We start from the raw sequence: 19,232 nt of genomic DNA, 5'->3' as shown, positions 1-19,232 counted from the left end.
CCCTGACAGATATGTTGAGGGGATTTGTTGACGAGATTTTCTTTTTATAAATCGCTGAAATGCCTATTACCAGAAGTATTGTCATCAGCGGGGTTTCCTGGCAAAACACATTCCACTGGAGGTAGTGCTGTGTGCTGTCTGCTTTCACGCAGACTGTAGTAAATTATGTATATACCTGTGTACCCTCAGGGAAGAACATTGTACTGCAGGTATGCATTATAAATGAACACGAACGACCATAGGATACACGAACACCTGGCATCCTCAGGTAAGGTTAAAACCCAACAGCATTCAAAGTCATGTTGCTTTCTTAATTCTGGCCTCTCAGGGGTTAGAGAGAAGGACACAGAGGCAGTGAAAAGGCTTGCCTTTGCTATTACACAGTATCACCTGGAAGCTGCCTGGGTTGAATAAGTATCTCTGAAATCCTTCCCTACTGGCAGGACAATACACCTCAGGCCTATCTCATCAATGTCCATAGCACTGACACCAGAGCTTTGTGTGAAACCCAACTCATCTTCAGAGCTTTCATATCAGTATGTCTTTTTATAGCTCCCATTTGGCGGGTGTTTTTTCATCCTGTTCCAACACCAAGTCTGTTCTTGTTTTTTTTTTCTCTCTCTCTCTTGAATGTTGCAGAGTTCAAGGTCAATATTGTCTGCCTAAGTCTCTCCTTAGGTTCACAGTGAGCAAACGGGACATCTCTGTTGGTCACGAGAAAGAGAGTGAGGGAGAAAAACAGCGGGGGCGGGAGTGTGTGTGCAGCTGCTCGTTGGTGTGTCTAGTGCAGAACTGATTTAAGGCCCTGGGCCACAGGAAGAAGGCTACTCTACACTCCAGGCACGTCCCTGAAACCAGCAGCAGAGGAAGCACTATTGCCATTCCGCAGCGTCGACTGCAGACGCCTAAATGAGTCTGTTCTGTCCTGTAATGCCCACCATGGCAGTCCACCACTTACTCAACTTCTCTAGCTCCTAATGCGTACTCCCCCTCCTGCATCTCCATTCTGTCTTCCGGTTCATGCTTTTCTTGCTCTGCCTCTTTCATTCAGTCTTCACCTTCAGACTTACGGTCTTTCTCTCCCCCACATTTGTGCATTTCTTGTCTGTCCACGCATTTTTTCTTTTGATCACCTTTTCTTTACATTTACAATTTGTCATGTACAAATGCTACACTCTGATTGGTTACTACCCTTTTATTGAAAGGTACAAACCAGAGATGCCAACCTCTTACGGTTGGAAATTGTTACAAAATTTGTAGATGTATAGCCTTTAATCTACATGTGTAGCCTTCACATATCATACAATGCAGCGGTGACAAACTGGGAGCCTATGACCAAGATAGTCAAAAGCCCAGCATGTGGGGTAATCCACAGCTTTCATTTTCTTCTAATCAAGATCGCATTGTTGTTTTCTTAGGATATTTATTAATAAATTTTTAGTTATTTTTGCTTTAACCTCATTAAAATCTCCACCACTTTCACATGACTATGACTTAACTAAGATCATACTGGTACAGTCATGATATCGGCCACTGACTTGATCACTTAAGAGAAGGATATAAATCATAAACTGAATCAGTTGAAGTATAACTCGATTTCCTTGAGACTATCTGAAGATGTTTGTTTTTAGTTTTCCTCAATGCCTGTCGCCCACTTTCCACTTGTACTCTGTTTTGATTTGATGACTTTTTTCTAAGCTTTTATTTTCTTACCTTGACATAATCTTCCTTTGGTTTACTCTGTTCACATGGTCCATACCTTGCAAATATGGGTGAAAAAATATGAAAAATTACAAATGTAACAATGTTAGCAACAATGGCTGTACAGTTAGATTAATAAACAATAGAAAGATCAGGGCTTTGTTTCTAATTAAATGGCTTGCCTTTCTGAATATGTCCACTTTTACAGTATGTGTGTTGGTAGAGAATATGGTGGACTTGTTTCCTCATGCCTGCATTTTTGTGGCATCAGTGTACACAACTTTTCACCTTGTGTCCTTTTGCCACCTAGGGGTTGATGGAGGAGGAGCGGGGTGGGACGGGGATGGTGTGATGACGGCTCGTGAATTCAGAAAGCTTTATCGGCCCCTTGCAGCCTGCCTGGGCAACTCACTGCTGCCTCTCATCTCTCCTGTGTGTTGCATTGAATATGACTCTCCAATTGGGGTCACGGCACAGACCGATAGGAAGTTATATTCCTTCATAACTGGAGGCGAAGCTTAAGAGTTCAGCGTTAAGAACAGCAACAGAGAGGAGGTAGGTCTGAACACAAGCTGACTGACAGACCAGGATGCCCTCAGATATAAACATTAGAAAACAAGAAATGCAATGGTGAGATGCACAATTCTCCTTTTTTTTCTTCTTTAAATTAAGTCTGTGATGTGTCAGTTTCAGACCAGTGCCCTCTATTTAGCAGCTGATCTCAAATGTTTGATCATATCACTTGGTCTTTATCAAGTAATTGAAGTTTAGTTTTAAGGTTAAGTGTCTTTTGTCAACTTCTATTCACCAAAGTCAAGAATGAACAGCATTCGAAACCCAACTGGGGGCAGCAGCAAATGACTATTTTCATTACTGATTAATGTGAGAAATGTTTATTTTTCCTTAAATCTATGTTGATGTCCTCAAACTGCTTAACTTATCAATCCATTATAACAGAAGACAAAGAAAGTTCTCACAATTGAGACACTGAAACTAGGTAATATTTGGTAGTTTTGATTGGAAAATTGCTTATTATCAAAACATTTGCAGAATAATTCTGTCAAAATGTCGATTTGATTGATTGCTGCCTAATTGTTTCAGCATCATAACAATACAATGTGTCTCTGGGGATATGAGGGAAAGCCAACACAGTCAAACAAACTAAATTCCAAAAACTAAGAAAAATCAAAAAACATTTTCCCCTTTGTCTCTGGAACATTGCTGTTCATAACCACTGAATTAATCAGTATTCTGAAATGGTTTGTGGAGTCAATCTGCAATAAATGCTCTGAATCAAAAGCATGAAGCCAAGTGTGATGTAGTAAAGACTAAAAATAGCAACATGTACCATATGTGTTATTTTACTGTGTTAGCAAACTATCATACTAAATCAGCATTTACCCTTAGTGCAGCATTGGCCAGTTTTGTTGCAGAGTAATGATCTACAACTCCTAGGGTCAAATCTTGACCATCTGTCAAATGATCTGAGGAGACACTTAAAGCTTTTCCTGTATAAGCGAGTCATAAAGTCTTTAAGTTGTAATTTTTACTTGTATTTGCTATAATGGGAAATGTATTTCCCACTGAAAATGTGTTGGAAATGAGGGTTGCGGGTTGTATAAAGAGCAAATAAATCAAACCCTTCCTAACCTGTCACCTCGGCTGCAGCGGTTTTCAGCAGCTGTCTTGCTCGTTGTCCCCATTTGTTGCTTTTCTCAGATTACCTATAGGGATTGATGAGCATGTCAAAGCAAAAACAGAATCCATACTACTCTCCTGCCCTTTCTATATTTCATTGATTTCATGGTCAAAGATCAATCTGCATACATCATGTATTGTTGCAGCGTTCACTATACTACAACATGTTGTGGAAGTAAATCAGCATAAACCTGCTTTAGGACAGCGTTTTATCAAGCTCCTCTGCGAGACAGTTTTTTTTTTCCCTCACTCTTTTTTGCAGAGGCAATTAAGAAGGAAAGTCAAATGAAAAATTCCATCCAAATCCAAGCACTGGTGGATTTTATTCATGAAGTTAAAGCAAAATTTATGAATACACTTTAATTTGCATGCACATACATAAACACACATGTATACAAGTATAAAAACATACAGTGTAGCATGCATGCTCATTAAGTTAGCTGTCACTATGAAAAAAAACTGCATGTGAGAATCAGGTCTCACTTCAGGTTTTAATTGGGAATTGGACGATGTTTTTAATGTTTGTAAATCAGTTGGACCATACAAATAGTTTACCACATTGACAGTGAGTGTGCATGTTTTCCGTGAGAGATGGCAGGCAACCTGGCGTCAGCATCCTGGAGGGTATCATGTCAGATCAGCCTTCACACACCAACAGTGCAGCTGGTCACATTTGTGATCTGACTATCATGTTTATCACGCAAAAAAAGGTCATGACATACTAATGTGAATCTGGATCCGCATCAAACAACAGACGACTGACTATTATAGGATACGTTTGTCAGATCTGATTATCTGTCAGATGTAAATATAGACCAACGCTTGAATTCAGATCTGTACCAAAGGCTAATCAGTTTTGTCTGGATCATTGCCCAACTTTCCAAATCACATTAAAATCCGCTGTGCATCTGAGAAACGAGAAAAAAACCGAAGCAGAGAAAATAACTTCATGCAGTGTCTGTTGGAATCAGCTAGAGGACATCGAGTTAACTGCATCTTTTAAAGACATGCCCTGATTTTTGCAATAGCTGCCCAGACCTTACATGTACTTGTAGCCCAGAGATATTTTCATACTCAACTATAAGCTGTGTTTATTTTCATGAGCAATGAATTGTTCAGATTAATGGTACAAAAATAAGAAACTGTGTTTACTTTTACAACTGTCAAGAAATCAAATTCCTGTTTTTTTGGCTCCTTAGTAAACATGTTTTTTTTCTGCAGAATCATTTTTCAAACAAAAAAGGGATTCTTTTCAAGAAAGATATGCGGCAATAGGATAAATATGCTTGAATATTAGTGAAAGGAGTCTCTCTAATACAAACCAACAAGTGGCATGAGTTGTGTTTTTATTCCCATGCCAGGCTAGGTTTACAACAACAGGCTCACAGCAGAAATTTTGATTCACCAGTGAATGAAAAGCACATGTTACAAATGACACCGACAATGCAGCAGCTCTATGGAATTCTCAGCCGTCATTTATTTCTTATTGGCAGCTGTGCTTGTCCCACAGCGACATATCAAAATACTGACTTTGTGTTACTTTTGTTTCTTATAAAATACCGAATATGTACTACACAGTGCTAAAAGTGTACTTTTCTGTTGGGTGCTAACATTATGTACTGTATGCCCTTGTCCTACAATCTGTTTTCATTGCTTACTAAAAAATTAACAGGTGGTTCTAAAGCATAAATGAAGCTTTGTCTGCACATTGTTTTGTACTATTACAAACTACTAGGCTATAAATTACTACAAAGCAAGTTTTTGTCAAAGGAGTTTGCAGATAAACAGAAGCCTAGGGGTAATGATTTCTCCTAACAGATGGCCCAAAGTACAGCAGAACAATTTCATAAGATTTTTTTGCTAATGTAGCTTTTGCAGTGCAGTGATTGTGTTTATTTTAAATTGTGCCTTGCAGCTAGACAGGGCTCTTTTTTTTTTTTTTTTACTACATAACAAGCATACCAGTAGCAGATATGTTTTCAGCCCAAACATAATTGTGTCTTTCTCTTACCACACATAATTATGTTCACATGTTGCGGTGCAGCTACTGACAAATACTGTATGTCCCACACCTAGGATAGTCAGTGGATTAATAGCCAAAGAGAAATTGCAAACCAAGTGTGTTTTGCAACAAAATGACTGCAAAGAAACTCGAGCAGATTTCTGGCATTTCTTCTTTCATGTAAACAGTATTCAGAGTGTGGTTCTTGTGAGAAAGCGAGCATTGCCTTCTGGACTCCGTACACAGGGTAGAAACAGAGCCAAAGAGCAAAGTCTGCAAATTTGCTTCCAGTTTTCCCACTGTTTGTGTAAATGAGCATAATGTGGGTTTTCTTCATTTTTCCCAAGTGTTTTTTTTCCAGTATTTTCTTCTCATGCCCATTTAATGCTGCGCAGACCTGTTCAAATGCCCACACCTTTATTATAACTCTTTTCAGCATTGCTGCAACTTTAAGATTCCAATTAGATTTTACATTTTGCCAAATATTTGAAACATTTTTCTTGATGTGTGTGGCAGCTGTACTTCAGGTTTGCTGTTTAGTGTCACTGCTCAAAAGATATAAACTTTCCAGTGGTTTGTTAATAGTAAGGGCAAGCAGTGAAATGGGGATTTTCGGCCCATGGGCAGTGTTTGACAGAAAATGGAATCTGTACCTTTTGGCTTGTACACAGCAGCCTGAAGGTTTAAGACAGAGAAAAGAGAGGAAGGTCAGGAGAAAGTGAAGGAACACTGGGCAATAATATCCTTTCTGCTGAAACTTTACACGTGTCAGCACTTCACAAGTTTCCCCAGTATTATTTATTCCACAACCCCTCCAAGAGCTGGAAAAATGTATTTGATCTAACCTTTTCTTCTGTGCTTACTGCAAATTGTCTCACGATGGATACATACATTTTCCTGATTGAATAAAATGAATGCCATGAATTGATAAATCTCTAAAGGTATTTGAGCCTTTGGGGGATGTTCAGGACAAATCTAAGGTAGTAAGTGTTTTTCTGGTGCCATTATAAAGTAGGGGTTTAAATCTGTTCTGTCAACAGGGAAATATAATGAAATCAGAACTGCAAAAGACAAACGAGCAGAACTAAACCATTGTTTAATGACAATATGATGCATGCATGTGGTTTATAAATGTCCAAATGTGAGATCTGAATAATGATGAAACCATGTTTTGTCTGCTGCAGTGATGTTTTGCTCAAGAATTATTCATCAGTTGTTTAGCATTCACCGAAGCATGTGCTTTTAGTTTCGTGGAGGACTTAAAGCCGCTATGTGATTTATGGGATAACATTATTCTGATACCACAAGTTTTTGTTTGTACAACAGTGGAAAATGAATCCCAGTGAGAAGTGGTGCAGTCAGTTTGTTGTTCTTTTAGCCTTTCATTCTCATCCTTCTTTATAGTACCTCTCGATACACTTGCTTTCTACCAAATGTTTTTTTCTGTCCACAAAGGATAGTCGCTAAAGTGTGCCAACTTGTTCAGACCACAGGCGCAGGCTTTAATTATTCTTTAATTAGAAGGATAACGATGAGCAATTTTCTGTTGGTCCTTCCTGGGAGACATTCTTAGTTCTGATCTCTGTTGTTCCCACAAAAAGTGTCAGAAATAACTATGTAAAACACAAAAGGAGGAGGAGGAACAGAAGAAAGGCAGCACCACGGGAATTTGTGTGTTTGGTCTCGTGCAATATACATTTTAAGGTGTTCCCATTCAGGGATGCAAACAGGGAGGAGAGAATAGAAAGTCACGCAAATACCCTTACCACCTGATTAATCACTGCTGCGACAGAGGGAACTGCGGCTGAAATTTATTGTCAGGAGAAAGCAGGTGTAAAATTTGCGCCACTGCTGTCAGCGTGGCAGATATTAGTCATCTGAGACCTGGTCAGAGTTAAGAACGTTTGAGGAGGGACAGGGTGTTTGTAAATCACATTGCTTACCAGAGGAAAATCTGAGGGACTTTTACAGGCTTTCAGGTCAAACCATGCTTCAGTTACTGAATGAAATAATAGATGATTTGACTGACAGGAGACTACGTGTTTGTTGATTTCTTTAAAGTTCAGCAGTAAACACTTTTTTTACTGTCCCTCTTGGTCCACCCGTGTGCAGTACAAGCATGACCTTACCAACTGAAATACATTCAAATCAATACTGTGCTCATTTACATCATCAAATTACATCAAATTTCAGCAAGTGAAAAGAGTTTCATGAGCTGAGACGTAACTCCCTGACTGGGCAGCTTTGGTGATCATGTTCCACCATCAATGGACCCACGACCTACCAGGAGCTATCACCTGACAGTAGGTGATACTGCACTTCACAATACCTGATGTGAATCGTTCTGTCCCACACAGAAATAGCAGACTATGAGAGCTATAGACAAGAAGCCTGAAACCAGGTTCATATATCACAAACAGTGACAAACAGATAAAACTGAGGTGAAAAGGGGACATTGTGCGACGTACAGTGGTGAGCAATCGATACATTTCACTGCTAAAATAGACAGAGAGGGACACAAGCTCAACAAAACTCTGGTTTGACTGCATTTCATCTTCTGATGCATCAGCGCATTTCCATGGTTCCAAAAAGATCTTGCATAAACACAGGTTTTACTGACAGGAGATCGCCTTCTTAATATTCACGATCAACTGATGGATTTAACAGTATTTTAGCTTTTGAATTCATGTTCAGATCAACTACCACATGGGTGTGGCTGGTTTGCTTGGGTGTCTCACACATAAACAAACCACCCCAGACTAATTTGTGACCGGTTTAGTAAACATCCCCTTTGTGGCTTTAATATTCCTTGAAGTCTGACCTTTGTTAATTTTTGAGCAGCAAGTAGAAAGTAGATAATTTTAGCTGGTGTGATAATCAGGAAACTGACTGAAGAAATTAGCACAGAACAAGGTTGTGTGTGTGTTTGTGCATGTGTGTTGTGTAATCACACAAAGACAGCGGTTCATATGTTGCTAAAGTTAGTGACATGGCAGGTTCTACATCTGCTGCGACGTACGAGGGCGATTTCATCGTGGTGCTAAGTGATTAGGTTGATCTCAGGAGAAGTGTAATCCTCCTCTGAATAAGGGTGTCATTAAAATGCAATGACATGAGATTAATGCTCATCTTGCAAGTGACATTTACTTTCTCATTTACTGTGGAAATTGTCTTGCAATATTGTGTGCTAAGCCTGGTTGTGAATGCTGATGAGTTTCAGAGGCTGTTCAAAGTGTGCGCAGTGGCACTAGGAGAAATGTTGGATGTAACAGTAGAAAGAGGAAGGGTATCTAGCTGAGTAAGGGACAAACAGTAAAACAAGACCATCAGCAAAATGAGACCATGAACTTTGAAAATGCAGTTTACAGTGCAGATTCTGAATTTCCTGAATGTTGGATAAACGGCTGTCCTCAGCATTAGTAATAGGACTAAAGGAGCTGACAAGAAATATGATTCATAATGCAGTACCATTGTTGTGAAGTTGCTGTTTAAAATGTGCAGTGGACTCTCAGGCTACGAAGCAGGGCAAACCATGCATTTATGGATCTTTGGATTTTCCATACACTCTTTATATTTCAGGATTACTCAAATCCTGCCCAGTGCGACATCAATTGCACTCCTGTCTCTGTGCTTCATAAATTCATATTTAATCTCTTTTGTGTCTTCTGACTTGGATTGCTTACTGTATGTTCCTTTTATTTCTTTTCCCCCTGTCTGTATGCAGCGTGCAGAGCCCAAACTGTGCATTTGTGTGTCTATACACACACTTGTGTCAGAGCCAGGGCACATACAGTCCTGTATGTGTATGTGAGATGAGGAGAAGCTACAGTAAGTGACTCCCGCAACCATCCAGATCAGACAGCCTCCTATGCTGCAAGATGGATTAGAGCCCCACACCTCAGGAGATCAAAGGTAGGAGATGATGTTTGGTAATCAGGCGCCACTCACCCGCCCTGTTCAGTGACGGCATGGAGAGAGTAAAGGAGAGAGAGGAAATAATGAATGACTATGAGTTTATGGCCTTTCTGTTGTCTGCATGTTGTAGCCTTGAAGCCTGTCACATCCATAAACCTCTCTGTTTATTGAGCAATGTAAAGTACTTTCAGGCAGGTGAATTATCACTACAAAAATCTGACTCTTGGCTCCACAGATACTATTAAAAAGTTGTGAGATCCTAAAAGTCAGTCCACCTTAAACAAATATGTTTATAAGATGCGCCCTTGTGTGCATGCATAAAAACATCTCAGGTTTGAATATTGCATTCAGAAGCAAATACAATGCAGTAGCATTGTTGAACCAAAGCAGTGGTACCAGCAGAGAGACACTATTTTGTGGAAAAAATTGTTTCATAATGTCGGTGCCACTTAAAAAGAGTATCACAGGTAAAGAGGTAATTTGAGTTGAAAAATATCAGCAAATTAAAACATCACTGGTAAGCATCAGGACAGACCTCTGAATTGCCGCCCACATCATCAGTGATTCCAAAACATCTCGTGCTGCTCTAGTGAGTTGGAGAAACAGTCGAGCCAGGGAGCACACTCCTGCTCTTACTGTTGTGATTAGCATTCTGCGTTGCTTGCTCCATCTATAAATAAAAGCCACGGTGAGGATAACATGTCGAGGCAAGTTCTCTGGGAGTTGTTAAAAGTAATTCTGGAAAATGCAGGAAAACGCTAACTGGATTAGAAGCAGATGAGGCAGGTTAAGGATATGTAAGGATGTAAAAAAAAAAAAGTGTGATTTTGACAACATGTTGATGATCACAGGCTGATGAAAGGCCTATATTTACTATACTCTAATATTTTAAGAGCTTCCTCGTCCAAGTTTCACTGGAATGGAAGAGCTAAAAAAGATCTTTTCTACAAGGCCAACTTGGGTCGATGTCCTTTGATCCATCCATCATCTATACCGTTTATTCCTGAATAGGGTCACAGGGGGCCAGGAGCCAATCCCAGCTGACATTGGGTGAGAGGCAGGGTGCACCCTGGACAGGTCGCCAGTCTATCACAGGGCTGACACTAAGAGACAAACAACCACACACACTCACACTCACTCCTAGGGGCAATTTAGAGCCGCCAGTCAACCTGAGCTGCATGTCTTTGGACTGTGGGTGTCTTTTGACTGAAAAAATAAATAAAACAAACAGCTCACTGCAGCTTATCAGTGCCACACACACCATTCTTTTCTGTGAACACTACAGTGCATAAAAGAAAGAATCAGCTTTTTTTATGATCACATGTTTTTGCAGCACTTACTTGTGACAACAAATGCCAGTTTGTGGATTATAATTCATCAGTGTTTGAAATGATTATTTTTTTAGATCTCTTCAGCTGAAAGCTTTTTGTCCATCCATGTAAAATGGAACCACAATTTTTTTTTTTTTACTACTTTCCCCTCTGAATGGACTCAACAAGCCTGCCCATGAACCTTTTTGCCTTCTCTTACTTTCTTCCATTTCTTAGCAATGTACCCTGAATTGTTTTTTTTTTTTCATGACAACCATTATCAGTGTCAGTCATTCTGTAATTTGCATATCTTCTGTGCAAAACTATCCTCTTTAGCACAGTAATTTAAGATTCTTCATAACTATAGGGACTCATTTGTCGGTATATTGTAACTTTTTTGGCAACACATTTAGCAAATACTAATACCCATTGTCTAAAAGCCATTATCATTAAACTGTATAGAGATAAACATAATTGTAACCTTATTTTCTGTACTTAAGTTATTTACATTACTTTCTGTAAGTTAGAATACTGATGTATGTTGTTAAGCTTTCTAGTACATTGTGGTAAGCAGGAATTATCTCACAACATTAGCTAGAAAACTCTTGGTCTGCCCTGTAGTTTGGGAAATCAGGAAGCAATGCAGCAGCAGAAATGGATAAACAAAAGGGTCTTTTAAATGGTAAATTCAGCTTCAAAGCCCTGCTAGATGGTTCTCTCGACAAGACCAAAGTAATTCGCATTTACTGTTGCTGTGAACTGATACCACCAGATTATGTTTAGTCTCAAATACCACTTGCTGGCCAAGCACACAACTGTTGCACAGAGCCCTCCTCCTCCTTGCCAAAGGCAGACCATGCTGCCGAATGGCACATTTCACATTCTTTTATATCAGTCAGTTATACACAATTAACTGTGGCAAAGAAAGTGGGAGCATTCATATGGAAGCTTAGTATATGAATTAAATGGCCATTATTTGGCCCCACAGAGGGGGGCTTCAGGCCTGCCATCATAAATCTTCAGAGCCCCACAATAAGCAACACCATTTTCCAGATCTAACCTACCCTTAACACAAAGCATCCCTGAACCCTATACTCACCCAAGCAAGGAGCAGATATGTTGCTTGACATGTAGCATCTGCATTGTATTTGCTCAGATTAAGCAGTGGCTGGTCCAACTGGCCTGTAGTAGCAGTCACCTCTGAGAGCGGGGTCCGCTCAGTGGTCCAACCACTGACACTGTTCTACCAAGACTGTCTAACAAAAGAAGACTATTAACAATTCCACTGAGTCTGTAACTGTATTATCACCAATACAAGTTCTGTGTGGGTGTAGGAGTGAAGGCAAGTCTACAGGGTCATCAGGTGGGCACCTTCTCATTAACTGAACTGGTGTTTCGTTGAATTGGACCCATGACACCGAGAAGGCTCAACAGTGTGTTTCAGCATCCCAGACCCGCTGAGCTGGGGACAGTATAGATAATAGATTGTGTAAAACATTTCAGGGCTCTGAAAGGGGCTTCCATATATATCTGCCATTGTTGCACGAGGGATGGTTAGAGTGTAACAGAAGGAGAATGCCATGTGCAAGAGAATAACAGAGGCTTGTGTGTGACTGCAGACAGAGAAAGTCGAATGTGTACTGTACCTGCCATGTTGGTATTTAATAAAAGAGATTCTTTCAAGATAAACTGTAACTCCTTATTACCCACACTCAGAGAGATTGGAGGGCGCTACCAACCAAGAACAACAGTTCCATAATCATAAAGTGAAAGTCAGAATCTCCTTGTAAAAAAGTGTTCTGTATTTTGCTGACGTGAATATAGCCTTGTATCCTACAGTCTAACAGCACAAAGAGCCACCTCTATACTTTTGTCCTTACATACACTACCAGTCAAAAGTTTGAACACACTTCCCTTTCAATTATTTGTTCGTTTCTAACAAAATCTGCAGAAATAGTGACTTTTTAGATAGAGGTGTCAGAATGGACCCTATAGTATACAAATGGGTGCTTCTGAGTTGTTTTTAGTGCTAAATACTGGAGGCGCCCCTCCAACTGCTACCTGCTGTGCTGTGTTGAGACAAAAACAAATCGCCACAGGAGAGTTATAGGTGAATACCAGGAGGACCTGGATTTGCCCAAACCATTAACGATCAACTTGGCATGTTTTATAGAGACAAACAGCATGTTAGAGACACAAGGTGGCAGAGGTGGGAGAATCGAGTCACATGATTTGTGACGATTTAAGTCACGAATTTGAGGACAACAATTTAGAACTGATGTTCATGACTTGAGACTAAGACTTGAGACAAATTATTTTAAATTACTTCACATTTTTATTAAATGAATTTTGAATTTTTCTCGATATTGAGAATTTATGTTTTGCTTTTGAAACACAACTGGGTGATTTCAGGTGCAATGCGCACAAACCTGGCAACCTACGAGAACATGGCAGACCAGCAGAAGGGAATGTAGGTCGCAGGGTTCAGCTGTGATGGAGGGGACTAGTCCAAAAATAATACAATTTGGATTCAAGGATTATGTTGTCAATGACGGTACTAAGAACAGCGTTATGCAAAGTCTGTAGTGCAAAAATCATCAACTCGACCACCACAACATCCAACTTCATCCTTCACTACAAAATGCATAAAGGAAGGTAAGCAATGCTATGTGAATGTCTTTTTTTCAGTTAAGGTTAGCTAACTTATTGGCTGGTCAAACATTAGCTAGAAACCTAACATTAAGCTGTTAGACTTGGCTTCCAATCGATTACACATTTTTATGTAAAGAGTTTCTGATAGCCAGGAAAGGCATGCCTTTTTTATTTATTAGCTAAGGGTTAGTTTATAGCCTACGAATGCACAATAATCAGAGAAGGTTTGTGAATGTTTCACTTAAATACATAATATTCCCATAGCATTAGCTCTTATTAGTCCTGACAATCTCATAAAGTAGCCTCCAGATTGAAATAAAAGGAAGAGAGAAGGAATGAAGAATACAGATCTTGTTAACAGTATTTATTTGGCAGGAGTCCTAAAATTGTTTTGCAATTGCTTTGTGTTGTACTTATGTTTTCAGCTATAGAGCTAAAAGGCTATATTATAATTTAAAGTCCAGTTCATCATTGTTATTCATATAGGAGGCTTGTTATTAATTGCCACAAAATGTCAACTGTCAGTAAGATTTATAAGGTGTAAGCAAGCTGTAACACGTTTTGTTGATTGTTGATGATTAAAATGAAACAACTTTTTGTGACCACCGATTTCAATGTGGAAACTGGGGTAGATCATCAGACTTTTGTATGACTTGTCTTGTGACTTATTTTACTTATAGTAGGAACTCGATTTGACCTGTATGATTCTCACCACAGTAACTTGTGACTTGAGACTTGCTTGTGACCTGTGACTTACTCCCACCTCTGCAAAGTAGCAGACATACTATATCCTAGTTTCTCAGAGTGCAATCTGTGAATTCTTGTCTTTTAAATGTCACTGTAGAATTAATGTTAGATCGATTTGAAAGCGTACAGGTTGCAGTGCTGGTCTTTTCCCAGATGCGCATGGCCAACATGTACAAAGAATGATGGATGACAAGTCTCCACCATAAGCTTCTCAATTATAGAGACAAAGTATATCCTTAGCACGCAGACACACATGTATGCACACTCCTCAGAAAGTAAAACCAATTATTTAGCCTATGTCATATTACAAACTCTTAAGTGTGCCGGTGACAGAAACACCCGATTCATATTCATATGCAGGATAACAGGATTTTCGTATTCTTAAGCCACCACATTCCCCCACAGGCAGCGCCAGTGTGCTGTGAATACAAATGCCAGAACTCACGGTATGCTGTAAAGACTGAATTTCTCTGAGCCACCCGTACCCTGTGAAATCTGAGACTGACAGAATTTCACTTTTTACTGACTTTGGCTCAAAGAAAGTGGTTTGAGGTGATGGTTTCAATTTCATTGTCCACATGTGCAATCTTGCATGAGATGCAAGTATTGAATATCACTTTGGTGTAGATGGTGTATTATAGCTCCTTATAGCCCCGTATATGCAACCACACCATTCAATATTGCAACTGGGCAAATCCTTGTGCTCAGCCTTACTGGAAATATTGAACTGGTTTGGGTATGTCATGCTCAATAAACTAATCTTTGCTGCACTTTGTTTACCGTATCGCTGATGCCCTCGCCACTGGTCATAGCAATTTCCCCTTTACCTTCTTAGCAGAAGGCATGTTTAATGACTTCAGTCCCTTTATTCCAGTGGAGGTTTTATATGCTTTGCTTTGTGTGTGTGTGTTCAGTGGACTGTTTATATTTGTGTGTTTGCTGAATTCAGTGTGCTCCTGTCTGTGGTGTCTCTGCCTTTTTACTGCCTCCTTCCCCAGCTGCTCCTGGGAAGTAGAGATAAGGCCCACTGATGTTTGTCTGCTCCCTGGTAGATTACTGAGGCAGAAAGGTACAAGGACTCCAGCAGACAGCTAGAGTATACTGGAGGTCAAAGGAGAACTTGCTTGGGTTAGCTAAGATGACCACAGGACGAGTGCAGCCCGAACGCCCTCTTGGCTTCTTTATGTGCTCAGCTAATTACTGTGCAAGCACAAACATGTGTGAGTCAGTGTGGGAAATATGTGGAAAGTTTAGTTTTTTGCACTAGGAACTTTAAATTATTATGACGAATCAAACATAATGTCAGTGATTCACTTTTCATTAATAATAAGTGAAATGCACTTAATCAACTACAATTGCACAAATGCAATTAAAGTCAGTAGGTCACCAGCATGTGAAAGTCTTAGAGGCTATTCATGCTTGGTGCATCCCCGTGTCCGCTAAGGTCAATTGATGTAATTTTTGTCATCTTACCAGGTCTGCAAGGCTCCATGTTGACTCTGTGAGAACATCTGGGTGCAGGCCAGATGTTTGTGTCTGCACAGACAAACAGCAAAAGCACTGACTGCTCATGTACCGCAAAGCTTGGAAACTGCCGGGGGATGTGGACAGAAGCCAGACCCTCGATTTGAAGCATGAATAGGAACGCGTGTGCGTCACTTGTCTGTGTCTACATGTGCACGAGAGTATGTGCAAAGCATGCCTGTTCGTTTACTGAAATCACAATAGTTTAACCAAAAAACTGTCCCTCTTAACATGTTATTTTGTCTTCTAAGTTCCTTTGTATGAGATCTACAGTAAAATCTTATTGTCTTTGGAAATTAGAATAAAATATTTTACCTCTTCGGTACATATCAATACATATGGTAGTTGTTTTTTTTTTTAATAAGAACATTTTTTAAGAATCAGGAATAAACAAAAGGAGTAAATGGGTGACAAAATTACAATATTAAGATGTGATGTCTTTTGTAGTTACCATGGCTAAAATGGTGTGCTTTACTGAACTGTCAAATCAGTACTGTGTTGCCCAAAACCACACTGGATGCTTTTATTTGCTGAAAAGTTGCTCACCGAATGTGCAGTGAGGTTTCTTAGTGTGAGTAGACATTTAAAAAATAAAGTTTTGTTCACTTGTGGGTGGACGATTAATTAGCAAAAGCTTTTGTAAGTGAAGACTTAAGGAAAAAATGTATATATGTTGTGATGTGTGCGTACATGGCAAGTAATTAAAAGTGTGTCTTCAGTATATTTACGCAGGGTCTAAAATTAAAACCTACCAGGCACCAAAAGCGGATAGTTTTCCCATTTGGTGAGTACATCTCAGAAGGCTACCTGCGACACTGGCAGTTAAATATTTGCAGCAGAACAGTCTTGTAGTAAAACAGCATCCTGAGAGTCACTGCTGTGGGCGCCCTGCTTCTGTCTGTGTCAGAGTTTGAGGCACACACCCGTATTCTGTGAAGACCCGCCCCTGCTCTGCCTCTGATTGGCTTTCTGAGCCAAACGTAAAAATACACTTTACGTCACACTTACATGTGTGAGTGATACGTGAGCTGAAAAATAAGAGACCGCTGGTTACACACGTGTGCCAAAAACAAGGCTGAAATGTTTTTAGTGTAGACACAGTGCAACACTTATTGGCCGAGTTTGCCTAACCAATCATCTGACCATAACTGGATCCAACCGGGTGCAGCTGCTGAAGAGATCAGAAGGATCAGAGTAGGTGAGGTGTCTCAGGAGGAGCTTTAAGTGTGAATGATTGGGCATCCAGTGGGTTTACAAAACTTCAAATTTACTTTTGATTGCCAATGAAGTACATCTAATAGCACATGTTTTGCAATCAAGACTTGCAGCTTTTAAATTTTTAATTTAAAGTTTAATGAATTTGTTAACTGCTGATTGATATAGGCTATTAAAATTATTTTGCTTCAGATGTTGCTCTGGCCTCTCTACATTTGTATTCAACATTATACCTTATTATTTCAAACAAATCCTGAAGCAAATGTGTATGTGACATAAAAAGGCAATTTAATATTTTGGCCTATAGAAAATATGTTTGGCCAGTGGACGTTTTAGGTCACGAACAAAGCACACAGCCAGTGTGAAACCGCCTAATTAGGCCTTTTATGCTTCTGTGAAGAACACGTCACAGGCTTCACAGAGAAAATTGCTTGACTTCTTACTTCATCCACGGAGGTCAGGGCAGAGAGAGAAAAGTGCTAAAATGGTGTTTTGGGGAGGTTGGGTGCAGCCGCTGAAGGGATCAGAAGGATCATCTGCATCGTACCTTGGCGCCTGTGTAAAATACAGAGGTGTAATCTCTGAAAAGCACAGAACACTCCCGCTTCAAGGTTCAATTCAGAAAAGAGTGGTTGAAAGAGTTCAGAAAAAGTGCAGAAAGGTTCATGTGCTGCAGCAATAGGGTCACAAAGGGAGAAGACAAAGAAGAAGACAGTGCAGAAGGTGAATTACAGTGAAGTGAGAATAAATAGAAAGGAGTCAGACTGTAAAAACAGCATTATAAATACGTCACTGGGTTTTTAGTACTTGTGTTTTTTGCGTAAGCATCACTGGAGACAAAGCTATTAACACGCAGAGCGCCTTTTATCAGACACTATGAGCTGACATCACCAAGTATCCAGCTTCTGCTCTCTGTTTAGTGTTGGCTGATCGCTGCTGTCTTGCCTATTACTTTTGGCCTCTCACTGATGACACATTTTTCCTCTTTGTGTCTATTATTTCTGTTTGATTGACTCATGTTTGATCAGAGCTGTTTAAATAGTTGTCTCAATATTTATGTGCCCAATTGTGACGATGCTGTGTGATGTGGCCCAACTGGCAGACTCTAAATTGTTCATTGCTTCCCACACCATGTGGTAGACAGGTCCTTCCACAAGCCTGACAGCTCTACTAGAAAATGAAATTAGAAGAAAAGAGAGATGCAGGAGCAGCAGAAAGAGGGATAATACATGATCTCCATGTAGCAAGCCTTGGCTGCTACGTAGCACGTCGAATATACTACTGGGGGGGTGAGGGGGTGCACATAGAGGGAAGGGTTTAGAAGGACTTTGAGGCAGTCCTTTACAAGGTGAAGTACACATTATGAAGAGCGCTCCGATTGAATTAGACAGCGTAACAGCTATTGAGACTCACTCACTGGCAAATTAGCAGAATGACAAATGATTTATTCAAGAATGCTTGTGAAATAGTAGCACAGCTTTTTATATTTGCATTTAAAAGTTGTAGAACATGCTGTCCTGAAAAGAAACAACAGCCTAACTCCTCCTGAAGGACGGAAACACTGTCATCACCCTGTGTGCATTAACCACATACTTTATTCATTCATTCATTCATTTTCCACCGCTTAGTCCCACATACTTTATTCCATATTGTTAAAAAAGATGCAAATATTGTACTTTTTACTCCACTACATTTTTTAAATATCTTTATGTTATGTATGTTTTGATGCTAATACCTTTGTACTTTTACTTAACTATCATTTTGAAGGGCTCTTACCTGTAACAGAGTGTTTTTACACTGTGGTATCGCTACCTGTAATTAAGTAAGGGATCTGATATTTCTACCAGTGGAACTGCAGGCTCTGCATGGCATTCATCCACACATACATTACTTTTTGATAAAAAAGGACGAAGCAGCACTTTTTTTTTTTAAGATTTCACCTTTGGCTGTTATCCTGCATATCCTGCCGTGCTCACTGTGATTTTTGTCAGCATTATTAACTGCTGTTGGGTTTTATAGGGGCACTGCAGTGCATAATTGAAAAATACAAACTCATGACACATAACCTCCATAAGGTCTTTTTTTCCACACTTGTCACTGGTATTTATGATTGTGCACTGATTTTTCTGTTATCTAGACTTGGATGCATATAAAAGAGTCACCGTTATACTCTGTGACACAAATCTGTTGTCATATTTCTGTCATCATTCTGTATGTTGAGCCTTGCTTTAATGTGGACAACAGCAGTAAATACCGATACTCTGTCAAGGATCAGAAAAGCAATGAAGGACAGGGATGGGGAAGTTTCAAAGAGCCATAACATAAGAGATAGAAAAGACAGGAAGAACCAAATGAGAGAAAAATTAAAGACAGTATGCAGCAGCAAAGAATAGGAGATAAGGAATAGAGAGGTGGGTTCAGTGAAATAGGAGCTCATCAGGGTTTAACAAGGTGAACTGAGGCAGGGA

The 19,232-nt window shown here is 39.8% G+C and overlaps 1 protein-coding gene across 1 annotated transcript in view; it reads left to right on the top strand.

Annotated features, from left to right (window-relative positions):
* grik4 (glutamate receptor, ionotropic, kainate 4) overlaps positions 1-19,232 on the top strand; it is a 311,608-nt gene that overhangs the window by 76,322 nt on the left and 216,054 nt on the right. The window contains 1 exon segment of the mRNA XM_020600102.1: positions 9,126-9,313. The gene's annotated coding sequence lies outside the window, so the exon portion shown is untranslated.

The sequence above is a fragment of the Monopterus albus genome, unplaced genomic scaffold (genome assembly GCF_001952655.1).
Source record: "Monopterus albus unplaced genomic scaffold, M_albus_1.0 scaffold45.1, whole genome shotgun sequence".
Classification (NCBI taxonomy): Eukaryota; Metazoa; Chordata; class Actinopteri; order Synbranchiformes; family Synbranchidae; genus Monopterus; species Monopterus albus.
The sequence above is the reverse complement of the archived record's forward strand: the minus strand, read 5'-3'. Positions and strand labels throughout refer to the sequence as shown.